Raw genomic sequence first — 12,466 nt, 5'->3', positions numbered from 1 at the left:
TCCCTGGGATTCTCCAGGCAAGAACACTGGAGTGGGTTGCCATTTCCTTCTCCAATGTGTGAAAGTGGAAAGTGAAAAGTGAAAGTGAAGTCGCTCAGTCGTGTCTGACGCTTAGCGACCCCACAGACTGCAGCCTACCAGGCTCCTCCATCCATGGGATTTTCTAGGCAAGAGTACTGGAGTGGCTTGCCATTGCCTTAGGCTAGCAAAAATTGGGGAAGCAGAAATTAGGAGTGGGCAGCAGTTATGAGGCACAGAATTTATATATACTGGGTAGAGATTGAATAAGTGATCCCTAATAATAACAATAACAGCAATAAGATATAAGGAGTGCATTTATTTTGGACATGCAAGGTTTTATTTATTTCTCCCAACCTATGAGTAGGTGTCCACTGTTACCTGTGTATTTTTGCAAATTAAAAAACTAAGGTTTAGAGTGCCTAGATGATTTGCCCAGAGGTTTTCAGGTCCACTCTTGAAGAGCTGAGCTTTGAGACCAGGTGGCTGATTGCATACCCTTAATCCTAGCGAGCTTGGTGGATGGTTGAAGAGCTGTAGCCATATTATGGGAGGGGCAGAATGTCCCTCTCTCAATTAATTTTGGATAAATGGTACCAGTTCCTGTGGAACCCTCTGTTTTCTTGAGGTTGTATGAGTTTCCATTGTGGAACCAGAAGAACCTAAGAGAATTTAATATGACCAGGGAAAGAGGGACAGGGAGGGGCAAATCCCTTGCGGGAGCTCAGGTCAGCTCTGAGTAGGGGCCACTGGGTGGTTGCCTTGGGAAAAAAGGCATTCAGGAGACAACTGCCTATCAATTCAGCAGTTTTATCCAGGGCCACCTCACAGGGCAAAAACTAGATAGGAGGCTGCACTCTGAAGAATGCCTAAAAGTTTCCATCAGAAATAACTTGAGTTAGTCATTTCACCTTTGCAGAATCTGGTCTCACCATCAGTAAGCAAAGGAGTTGTCTCCTGAAGGATTTTTTCAGCTGTTTTTGCTTAAATTAAAAGCCAACAAGTTCCACTGGATCAAGTCATTTCTCAAGATATCCATTTAACCAAGAAAACACATGTGTACACCTGTGGTGGATTCATGTCGATGTATGCAAAACCAATACAATATTGTAAAGTAATTAGCCTCCAAATAAAATAAATACATTTATATTAAAATCATTAAAAAAAAAAAGAGAGACTCATGAACCCAATAATGAGAAGTAGAAAATATTTACTGAATATCCATGTATCTTCTTGGATCATTCGATAAAGGACTTGGATTTTAAGCCCAGGCAACTCACCATGAAGATTTTGTTTCAGAGATGCTTCTCTTTCCAGTTTGTTTGCATCTTTGAGCAAAGTTAAGTCCTCAATTAATTTTTTTAAAAGACAGAAACAAAAAGTTACAAAAGCCTCTAAGATGACTGAGTCTTTAGGAATAAAATTTGAAAAGACAAAAACTGAACCACTGTGGCTGAAATTCCGAGTCCCAGGGATTCTAAGAGATGCCCTCCATTCAGTCTCATCCGGCCTCGTCTCACATTATTTGTCCATAAAGTGATCCAAACCTATTTATAGGATATTTTACTGTAAACTGAGAAATGCATAATGGATAATAGAATTTTTGATTTTACTCAGAATCTGGTTCAGGTAGTGGGACATTTTTTAAAATATATTTTTGATTAACTGTGTGAGCATGTGTCTGCATGTATGAGTATGCATCTGAGTATATGTATATAAACATGCATCAGTTCACTCAGTCATGTCCAACTCTTTGTGGCCACATGAACCACAGCATGCCAGCCCTCCCTATCCAACACAAACTCCCGGAGTTTACCCAAGCTCATGTTCAATGAGTTGGTGATGCCATCCAACCATCTCATCCTGTGTTATCTCTTTCTTCTCCTGCCTTCAATCTTTCCCAGCATCAGGGTCATTTCAAATGAGTCAGGTCTTCACATCAGGTGGCCAAAGTATTGGAGTTTCAGCTTTAGCATCAGTCCTTCCAATGTATATTCAGGACTGTTTCCCTTAGAAATGACTGGTTGGATCTCCTTGCAGTCCAAGGGACTCTCAAGAGTCTTCTCCAATACCACAGTTCAAAAGCATCAATTCTTTGGTGCTTAGCTTTCTTTACAGTCCAACTCTCACATCCATACGTGACCACTGAAAAACCATAGCGTTGACTAGATGGACCTTTGTTGGCAAAGTAATGTCTCTGCTTTTGAATATGCTGTCTAGGTTGTCATTAATTTCCAACCAAGGAGTAAGCGTCTTTTAATTTCATGGCTGCAATCACCATCTGCAGTGATTTTGGAACCCTAAAAAAATAAAGTATGTCACTGTTTCCACTGTTTCCCCATCTATTTGCCATGAAGTGATGGGACTGGATGCCATGATCTTAGTTTTCTGAATGTTGAGCTTCAAGCCAACCTTTTCACTCTCCTCTTTCACTTTCATCAAGAGGCTTTTGAGTTCCTCTTCACTTTCTGCCATAAGGGTGGTGTCATCTGCATATCTGAGGTTATTGATATTTCTCCCAGCAATCTTGATTCCAGCTTGTGCTTCTTCCGGCCCAGCATTCCTCATGATGTGCTCTGCATATAAGTTAAATAATCAGGGTGACAATATGCAACCTTAACATACTCCTTTTCCTATTGGAAATAGTCTCTTGTTCCATGTCCAGTTCTAACTGTTGCTTCCTGACCTGCATATAGGTTTCTCAAGAGGCAGGTCAGGTGGTCTGGTATTCCCATCTCTTGAAGAATTTTCCAATTTATTGTGACCCACACAGTCAAAGGCTTTGGCATAGTCTACAAAGCAGAAATAGATGGTTTTGGAACTCTCCTGCTTTTTCTATGATCCTGCAGATGTTGGCAATTTGATCTCTGGTTCCTCTGCCTTTTCTAAAACCAGCTTGAATATCTGGAAGTTCATGGTTCACGTATTGCTGAAGCCTGGCTTGGAGAATTTTCAGCATTATTTTGCTAGTGTGTGAGATGAGTGCAATTGTGCAGTAGTTTGAGCATTCCTTGGCATTGCCCTTCTTTGGGATTGGAATGAAAACTGACCTTTTCCTGTCCTGTGGCCACTGCTGAGTTTTCCAAATTTGCTGGCATATGGAGTGAAGCACTTTCACAGCATCATCGTTTAGGATTTGAAATAGCTCAACTGGAATTCCATCACCTCCACTAGCTTTGGTTGTAGTGATGCTTCCTAAGGGCCACTTAACTTGGCATTCCAGGATGTCAGGCTCTAGGTGAGTGATCACACTATCGTGGTTATCTGGGTCATGAAGATCTTTTTTGTACAATTCTGTGTGTTCTTGCCACCTCTTCTTAATACCTTCTGCTTCTGTTAGGTCAATGCCTTTTCTGTCCTTTATTGAGCCCATCTTTGCATGAAATGTTCCTTCAGTTCAGTTCAGTCACTCAGTCGTGTCTGACTCTTTGCGACCCCATGAACCACAGCACGCCAGGCCTCCCTGTCCATCACCAACTCCCGGAGTTCACTCAAACTCATGTCCATCAAATCGGTGATGCCATCCAGCCATCTCATTCTCTGTTGTCCCCGTCTCCTCCCACCCCCAATCCCTCCTAGCATCAGACTGTTTACCAGTGAGTCAACTCATCGCATGAGGTGGCCAGAGTATTGGAATTTCAGCTTTAGCATCAGTCCTTCCAATGAATACCCAGGATTGATCTCCTTTAGAATGGACTGGTTGGATCTCCTTGCAGTCCAAGGGACTTTCAAGAGTCTTCTCCAGCACCACACTTCAAAAGCATCTATCTCTAATTTTCTTGAGATCTCTAGTCTTTCCCATTCTATTGTTTTCCTCTGTTTCTTTTCACTGATCACCGAGGAAGGCTTTCTTATCTCTCCTTGCTATTCTTTGGAATTCTGCATTCAAATGGGTATATCTTTCCTTTTCTCCTTTGCTTTTTGCTTTTCTTTTCACAGCTATTTGTAAGGCCTCCTCAGACAGTCATTTTGCTTTTTTGCATTTCTTTTTCTTGGGATGGTCTTGATCCCTGTCTCCTGCACAATGTCACAAACCTCTGTCTATAGTTCATCAAGCACTCTATCAGATCTAATCCCTTAAATCTATTTCTCACTTCCACTGTATAATCATAAGGGATTTGATTTAGGTCATATCTGAATGGCCTAGTGGCCATTTCCCTACTTTCTTCAATTTAAGTCTGAATTTAGCAATAAGGAGTTCATTATCTGAGCCATAGTGAGCTCCCTGTCTTGTTTTTGCTGACTATATAGCACTTCTCCATATTTGGCTGCAAATAATATAATTAATCTAATTTCGTTGTTGGCCATCTGGTGATGTCCACATATAGAGTCTGCTCTTGTGTTGTTGGAAGAGGGTGTTTGCTATGACCAGTGCGTTTTCTTGGCAGAACTCTATTAGCCTTTGCCCTGCTTCATTCTGTACTCCAAGGCCAAATTTGACCGTTACTCCAGGTGCTTCTTGACTTCCTACTTTTGCATTCCAGTCCCCTATAAAGAAAAGAACATCTATTTGGGGGTGTTAGTTCTAAAAGCTCTTGTAGGTCTTCACAGAACTATTCAACTTCAGGTTCTTCAGCATTACTGGTTGGGGATAGACTTGGATTACTGTGATATTGAATGGTTTGCCTTGGAAACGAACAGAGATCATTCTGTCATTTTTGAGATTGCCTCCAAGTACTGCATTTTGGACTCTTTTGTTGACCATGATGGCTTCTCCATTTCTTCTAAGGGATTCTTGCCCACAGTAGTAGATATAATGATCATCTGAGTTAAATTCACCAATTCCAGTCCATTTTAGTTCACTGATTCCTAAAATGTTGACATTCACTCTTGCCATCTCCTGTTTGATAACTTTCAATTTGCCTTGATTTATGGACCTAACATTCCAGGTTCTTACGCAATATTGCTCTTTACAGCATCTGGCCTTGCTTCTATCACCAGTCACATCCACAACTGGGTGTTGTTTTCACTTTGGGATAGTGAATAAACTCGGAAACACATTATTATTGTTCAGTCTTGTCTGAATGTTCACAACCCTGTGAACTGCAGCACCCCAGGTTCCCCTGTCCTTCAACATCTCCCAGAATTTGCTCAGATTCATGCCCACTGAGTCTATGATGCTGCTTAACCATTTCCTGGAGGAGGAAATGGCAAATCACTCCAGTATCCTTGCTGAGGGAACCGCATGAACAGAAATACATACAAGTTCTTTAAAACATGAAGAATTTAAAACTAAATGTATGAGTTCTAGTGTACTAAATGAATATTTAATAAAGGCCCTTAATTATTTAAGATTATTACTCTAGTGATATACTACTTAAACCATTTAATTGATGTGTGTAATTGGAAGGCTGCATTTCCCGGTAAGAACTGCTGCCTCTGACTTCATGTTCCGCTCATAACTGGGTATCTCATCTCCTACCTTCTCCCCTGGGTGTTCACATACTGAGTCTGCCACATTACAGCCTATTCCCTGTATCTCTGCTACTCTACCCACTGATAAAGGCCCTTGGACATCACAGCATAAGAGGTGTGCTTCTGGCAGCAAACACAGGCGATGCTGCTCAATGTGAATGTGTGTTCTGTAGTAACTCGTGTACCTTGGCAGGTGCTCATTCTGTAATCAGCTCTCCCAGGGCACTACACTGGGGAGATAGGGCAATATTTACAACACTCCATTGCCCCTGGTACCACGATGAAAATGCAGCTAAAGCAGCTGCTGCTACAATAACGTAAGACAATATTGGGCAATTTTATATTTCCAGTTAGACATATAACTCTTCCAGTTCTTTGCTGAGCCCTGCAGAATAACCTCTGTTCTCCTTCCAAGAACAACAGTCGCTCCCTGGTGGTGTGTAATATGGGGAGGAGGAGGGAAATTGAGTGTTTACTTCTCAGAATAGCTGGTATGGGTATGAACATAGAGAAAGAGAGGAAATAAGCCAGCAAGAGTGGCCCTGTGGATGCATGCATGTCTGTACATGTGTGCTCAGTTGCTTTCATCATGTCCGACTCTTTGCAATCCTATGGACTATAGCCCACCAGGCTCCACTGTCCATAGGATTCTCAATGCTAGAACACTGGAGAGGGTTGCCATTTCCTTCTCCAGGGGATCTTCCTGACCCAAGGATCAAACCAACATCTCCTGCGTCTTCTGCATTGTAGGGGGATTCTTTACTCACTGAGCCACCTGGGAAGCCCATGTAGATACAGCCACCTGCAAAACTCTTGTCAATAAAGAGCATCCCTCCACACATTCCCAGGTCTGAGTTTCCCCAAGTGGGGAACATGTTAACTGAAGCATTTTAAGTTTCTGTAGTATCTTCTTCTTCCTCTTTTTATTTTTTTGCCTGATTACAATGGTGAATGACTTGGTCATCTTGGAATTTGATTCCAGAATTCATCTAGTTCACACTTACATGTGATGGTTAATTTCATGTGTCCACTTGACCAGACTGAGGGATGCCCAGACAGTTGGTTAAATGCTATTTCTGGATGTATCTGTGAGAGTGTTTTTGAGAGAGGTCAGCATCTGAATTGACAGAATGAGAAAAGATTTTATCTCCAGTGTGGATATGGAGGGCATCAACCAGTCTATATGGGGCCTCATCCTCCAAAAGTGTGAAGGGAGGGCTGTCTCTACTTGAGATGCAGTGTCCATTTTCTGTCCATCTTCTCCTGCCCTCAGATACCAGCACTCCTTGTTCTGGGCGTCTGCATACCCTGGTTTTCCTGATTTTCCAGCTTGCAAATGGCAGAGCTTGGGACTTTTGAGGCTTCAGAATCATGTGACCCAATTCCTATAATCAACCTATCCAACCATCATCTATTCAATCAATCTATTCTATCAATCTATTCATCATCTAACTGCCTATCTATTATGTGACCGTTTTAATTCTAGTTCTCTGAAGAACCTGACAAATATACAAAAAACAAAACATTTTGTTTTTAGAAGTCTACATCTGTGTCAGTATGAGCATGTTCATGAGTGCACAGGTACATGACTCCATCAAGCTTGATGGCAAGAGAGGAGGGGGTGATGGGGGATGAGATGGTTGGATGGCATCGTTGACTCAGTGGGCGTGAGTTTGAGCAAACCCAGGGAGACAGTGGAGGACAGGGGAGCCTGGCATGCTGCAGTCAGTCCGTGGGGTTGCAAGAAGACACAGGCTAGCGACTGAACAACAGCAATGTAACAAAAACAAGCCCTGTGCTTTGCAAATCACAGATGATTCTTACACTGCTTCTTTCGTACGAGTCAGAATGGACACTTTAGCTCCTGACTCCCTCATTATTGACCCCTCTCCAAGTGCGTGCTTTAACCTTGGTGCCCTGGTCCAGTCCACACGCATGGGCTACCTCACGACCAGGCTTGTCCAAGTACATGGATGACAGAAAGCATGTAGGACAAGGGAGGGCACATAATCGTCCTTCATGATATTATCATATGCAAAATGCTAGTTCCTTGCTACCCTTGCCAGTTGTTCATAGTGATATTTTCTATCACTACTCTTATTAAAACTAAATACTGTTGCTTAATCTGTGTCTGACATTGTTCTAAGTTCTAGAAATACAGTTGTAAACAAATGACAAAAACTTGATTTTTTATAGAATTCCTTCCAAGATAAGAAGAGGAATAAAGAAAAGTAAATGGATAAAATGTGTAGGTTTTCAGAGAGAATAGTATTTTGGGGTAAAAAATAAAGAGAAAAGAGAAATACTCTTTGTATTTCAATAATTGGGTGTGAAATCAGGTCAATAGTACAAGCTCTATGTGTCAAACACTATTATATGCATTTTATAATCAGTAGGTCATTTTAGGGCTTCCCAGATGGCACTAGTGGAAAAGAACCTGCCTGCCAATGCAGGACACGTGAGTCATGGGTTCAATCCCTGAGTCAGGAAGATCCCCTGGAAGAGGAAATGGCAATGCACTCCAGTATTCTTGCTGGAGAATTCCATGGAAGAGGAGCCTGGTGGGCTACAGTCCATGGGGTCACAAAAAGTCGGACATGACTGGGCAACTGAGCACACACACAGATCATTTTAATACTTGAAACAATCTCCTCCCATCACTGAATCTGTATATATTCATAAAATAACAAGTTGTAATGGTTTCCTTTAACTGAATTATGTATATTAACACAACTTGCTTTTCAGCCACCATTTTGAGGAAACAAAAATCAGGAGCATTCCTCAGTGAAGGGACTGAAAGAATAAAGAATGCTTAATTCGAACAATGGACTATTACCCAGCAGTTAAGAGTAAGGATGTAGACATATTCCTTGTCCTTAAAGTCTGAGTAGCATCTCACATTCAACATGTCTATTTCCTACCAATCTCCATCCCAGGCCCTGGGTCTGGTCATCTCCAGACGACCCACTGCGAGACTGGCAGAGGAACCCTCCTCCTAACCTGAGACCTGGTATCTGTGGCATCTGTGACCCTGAGTGAAGCTACGGATACAGGCTGTCAGCCACACCTGGTCAACTCATGAGCAGCACCCAGTGATGACTCTGAACGAATGTCTCCACTCGATCTTACCTGTCAGCTCTTCATCTGCCAGGAGGCAAGACTGTGGCCAGACTGCCTCATGAGACGGCAGGGAGAGTCCCACTGTTGCTGCTCAGTCGCGAAGTGACGCCCAACCCTCTGTGACCCCATGGACTGCAGCACCCCAGGCTTCCCTGTCCTTCACCATCTCCTGGAGTTTGCTCAGATTCATGTCCATGGAGCTGGTGATGCCATCTAACCATCTCATCTTCTGCCACCCTTGTCTCCTATTGCTTTCAATCTTTCCCAGCATCAGTGTATTTTCCAGTGAGTGGGCTCTTTGTATAAGGTGTCCAAAGCTTTGGAGCTTCAACTTCGGCATCAGTCCTTCCAATGAATATTCAGGGTTCATTTCTTTGGATTGACTGGCTTGACCGCCATGCAGTCCAAGGAAGTCTCAAGAGTCTTCTCCAGTACAACAATTCAAAAGAATGAATTCTTCAGTGCTCAGCCTTCTTTACAGTCCAACTCTCACATCCACACATGATTACTGGAAAAAAAACATAGTCTTGACTATATGGACTTTTGTCAGCAAAATGGAGTCTCTGTTTTTTAATACACTGCTAGATTTCTCATTGCTTTTCTCCTAAGGAGAAAGTGTCTTTTAACTTTATGGTTGCAGTCACCATCTGATGTCATTCTGGAGCCTAAGAAAATAAAATCTGCCACTGTTTCCATTTTTTCCCAATCAATTTGCCATGAAGTGATGGTGTTGGATGCCATGATCTTTAAACCAGCTTTTTCACTTTCATCTTTCAAACCCATCAAGAGTCTCTTTTAATTCCTCTTCACTTTCTGCCATTAGAGTGGTATCATCTGTATATCTCAGTTTGATGGCATTTCCCCTGGAAATCTTGATTCCAGCTTGTGATTCATCCAGGCTGGCATTTTGCATGATGAACTCTGCATATAAGCTAAATAACTGGGGTGACACCACAGAACCTTGACATACTCCTTTCCCAATTTGGAACCAGCCCATTGTTCCATGTCTTGTTCTAACTATTGCTTTTGACCCAAATACAAGTTTCTCAGGAGACAGGTAAGGTTGTTTGGTTCTCCCATCTCTTGAAGAATTTTCCACAGTTTGTTGTAATTCACACAGTCAAAGCTTCAGCAGAGTCAATGAAGCAGAAGGGAATGTTTTTCTGGAATTCCCTTGCTTTCTCTATGATCCAAAAGATTTTGGCAATTTGATCTCTGGTTCCTCTGCCTTTTCTAACATCTGGAGGTTCTTGGTTCATGTGCTGTTGAAGCCTAGCTTGAGCGATGTGGAGCATAACCTTGCTAGCACGTGAAAGGAGCACAACTGTGCGGTAGTTTGAGCATTCTTTGGCATCTCCCTTCTAGGGGACTGGAATGAAAACTGACCATTTCCAATCCTGTAGCCACTGCTGAGCTTTCCAAATTTGCTGATACATTGAGTACAGAACTTTCGCAGAATCATCTTTTAGGATTTTAAAAAGCTCAGCTGGAATTGCATTACCTCTACTAGCTTTGTTGGTAGTTATGCTTCCTAAGGTCCACTTGTCATCACACTTCAGGATGTCCAGTCCTAGGTAAGCGACTACACCATTGTGGCTATCTGGTTCATTAAGACCTTTCTTGTATAATTCTTCATTCTCTCTGGGGCTGTTAGTAATTGCCCTTCACTCTTCCCCAATAGCATATTGGGCTCCTTCCTATCTGAGGGATCTCATCTTCTGGTGTTATATCTTTTTGCCTTTTCCTAATGTCCATGGGGTTCTCCGGGCAAGAATATTGGGGTGGTTTGCCATTCCCTCCTCCAGTGGACCACAATTTGTGAGAACTCTTTCCTGTAAGCCATCTATCTTGGGTGGCCCTGCACAGCATGGATCATTTAGTTCAGTTGTGCAGTCGTGTCTGACTCCTTACAACCAAATGGACTGCAGCACGCCAGGCCTCCCTGTCCATCACCAACTCCTGGAGCTTACTCAAACTCAAATCCATGGAGTCAGCGATGTCATCCAACCATCTCATCTTCTGTGGTCACCTTCTCCTTCTGCCTTTCAATCTTTCCCAGCATCAGGGTCTTTTCCAATGAGTTAGTTTTTCATATCAGGTGCCCAAAGTATTGGAAGTTTCAGCTTCAACATCAGTCCTTCCAATGAATATTCAGGACAGATTTCCTTTCGGATGGACTGGTTTGATCTCCTTGCTGCCCAAGAGACTCTCAAGAATCTTATCCAACACCATAGTTCAAAATCATGAATTTTTTGGCCCTCAGCTTTCTTTATAGTCCAACTCTCACACCCATACATGACTACTGGAAAAACCATAGCTTTGACTAGATGGACCTTCGTTGGTAAAATAATATCTCTGCTTTTTAATATGCTGTCTAGGTTTGTCATAGCTTTTCTTCCAAGGAGCATGTGTCTTTAATTTCAAGGCTGCAGTCACCATCTGCAGTGATTTTGGAGCCTCCTAAAATAAAGTCCGTCACTGTTTCCATTGTTTCTCCATCTATTTGCCTTGAAATGAAGGGACTGGATGCCATGATCTTAGGTTTTTGAATGTTGAGTTTTAAGCCAACTTTTTCACTCTCCTCTTTCACTTTCATCAAGAGGCTCTTTAGTTCTTCACTTTCTGTCATAAGGGTGTCATCTCCATATCTGAGGTTATTGATATTTCTCCTGTCAAACTTGATTCCAACATGTACTTCATCCAGCCCTGCATTTTGCATGATTTACTCTGCATAGAAGTTAAATAAGTAGGGTGACAATATACAGTCCTGATATACTCCTTTCCCAATTTGGAGCTAGTCTGCTCTTCCATGTCTGGTTCTAACCGTTTCATCTTGACCGGCATACAGATTTCTCAGGAGGCAGGTCAGGTGGTCTGATATTCCCATCTCTAAAAATTTTCCAGTTTCTTGTGATCCACATGTCAAAGTCTTTGGCAAAGTCAATAAAGCAGAAGTAGATGTTTTTCTGGAACTCTCTCACTTTTTTTGATGATCCAATTGATTTTGGCAATTTGAAATCTGGTTCCTCTGTCTTTTCTAAATCCAGGTTGAACATCTGGAAATTCATGGTTCAGGTACTGTTGAAGCCTGGCTTGGAGAATCTTGAGTATGAGATGAGTGCAGTTGTGTGGTAGTTTGAGCATTCTTTGACATTACCTTTCTTTTGAATTGGAATGAAAACTGACTGTTTGCAGTCTGCAGCCACTGCCGAGTTTTCCAAATTTGCTGGTATATTGAATGCAACACTTTCAGAGCATCATCTTTTAGGATATGAAATAGCTCAGCTAGAATTTCATCACCTCCACCAGCTTCATTCGCAGTGATGCTTCCCAAGGCTCACTTGACTTCTCATTCCAGGATGTCTGGCTCTAGGTGAGTGATCACACCATCATGATTATCTGGTTCGTGAAGATCTTTTTGTTTAGTTCTGTGTATTCTTGCCACCTCTTCTTAATATCTTCTGCTTCTGTTAGGTCCACGCCATTTCTGTCCTTTATTGAGCCCATCTTTGCATGAACGTTCCCTTGGTATCTGTGATTTTCTTGACGAGATCGCTAGTCTTTCTCACTCTAGTGTTCTCCTCTATTTCTTTGCGTTGATCACTGAGGAAGGCTTTCTTATATCTCCTTGCTGTTCTTTGGAACTCTGCATTTAGGTGGGTATAACTTTCTTTTTCTCCTTTGCCTTTCACTTATCTTCTATTCTCAGCTATTTGTAAGGCCTCCTCAGACAGACATTTTGCCTTTTTGCATCTTTTTTTTTCTTGGAGATGGTCTTGATCACTGCTTCCTGTACAATGTGACAAATCTCCATCCATAGTTCTTCAGGTATTCTGTCTATCAGATCTAAACCCTTCCACTGTATAATTGTTAGGGATTTGATTTAGGTCATACCTGAATGGCCTAGTGGTTT

General features: G+C 42.1%; 1 protein-coding gene across 1 annotated transcript in view; it reads right to left on the bottom strand.

Moving 5' to 3' along the window:
• CSMD1 (CUB and Sushi multiple domains 1) overlaps positions 1-12,466 on the bottom strand; it is a 1,848,896-nt gene that overhangs the window by 747,548 nt on the left and 1,088,882 nt on the right. The window lies entirely within an intron of this gene.

Source organism: Moschus berezovskii, chromosome 26, assembly GCF_049115385.1.
Source record: "Moschus berezovskii isolate FMDL1 chromosome 26, NW_MosBer_1.0, whole genome shotgun sequence".
Lineage (NCBI taxonomy): Eukaryota > Metazoa > Chordata > Mammalia > Artiodactyla > Moschidae > Moschus > Moschus berezovskii.
Note: the sequence above shows the minus strand (reverse complement) of the source record. Positions and strands in the feature narration are given on the sequence as shown.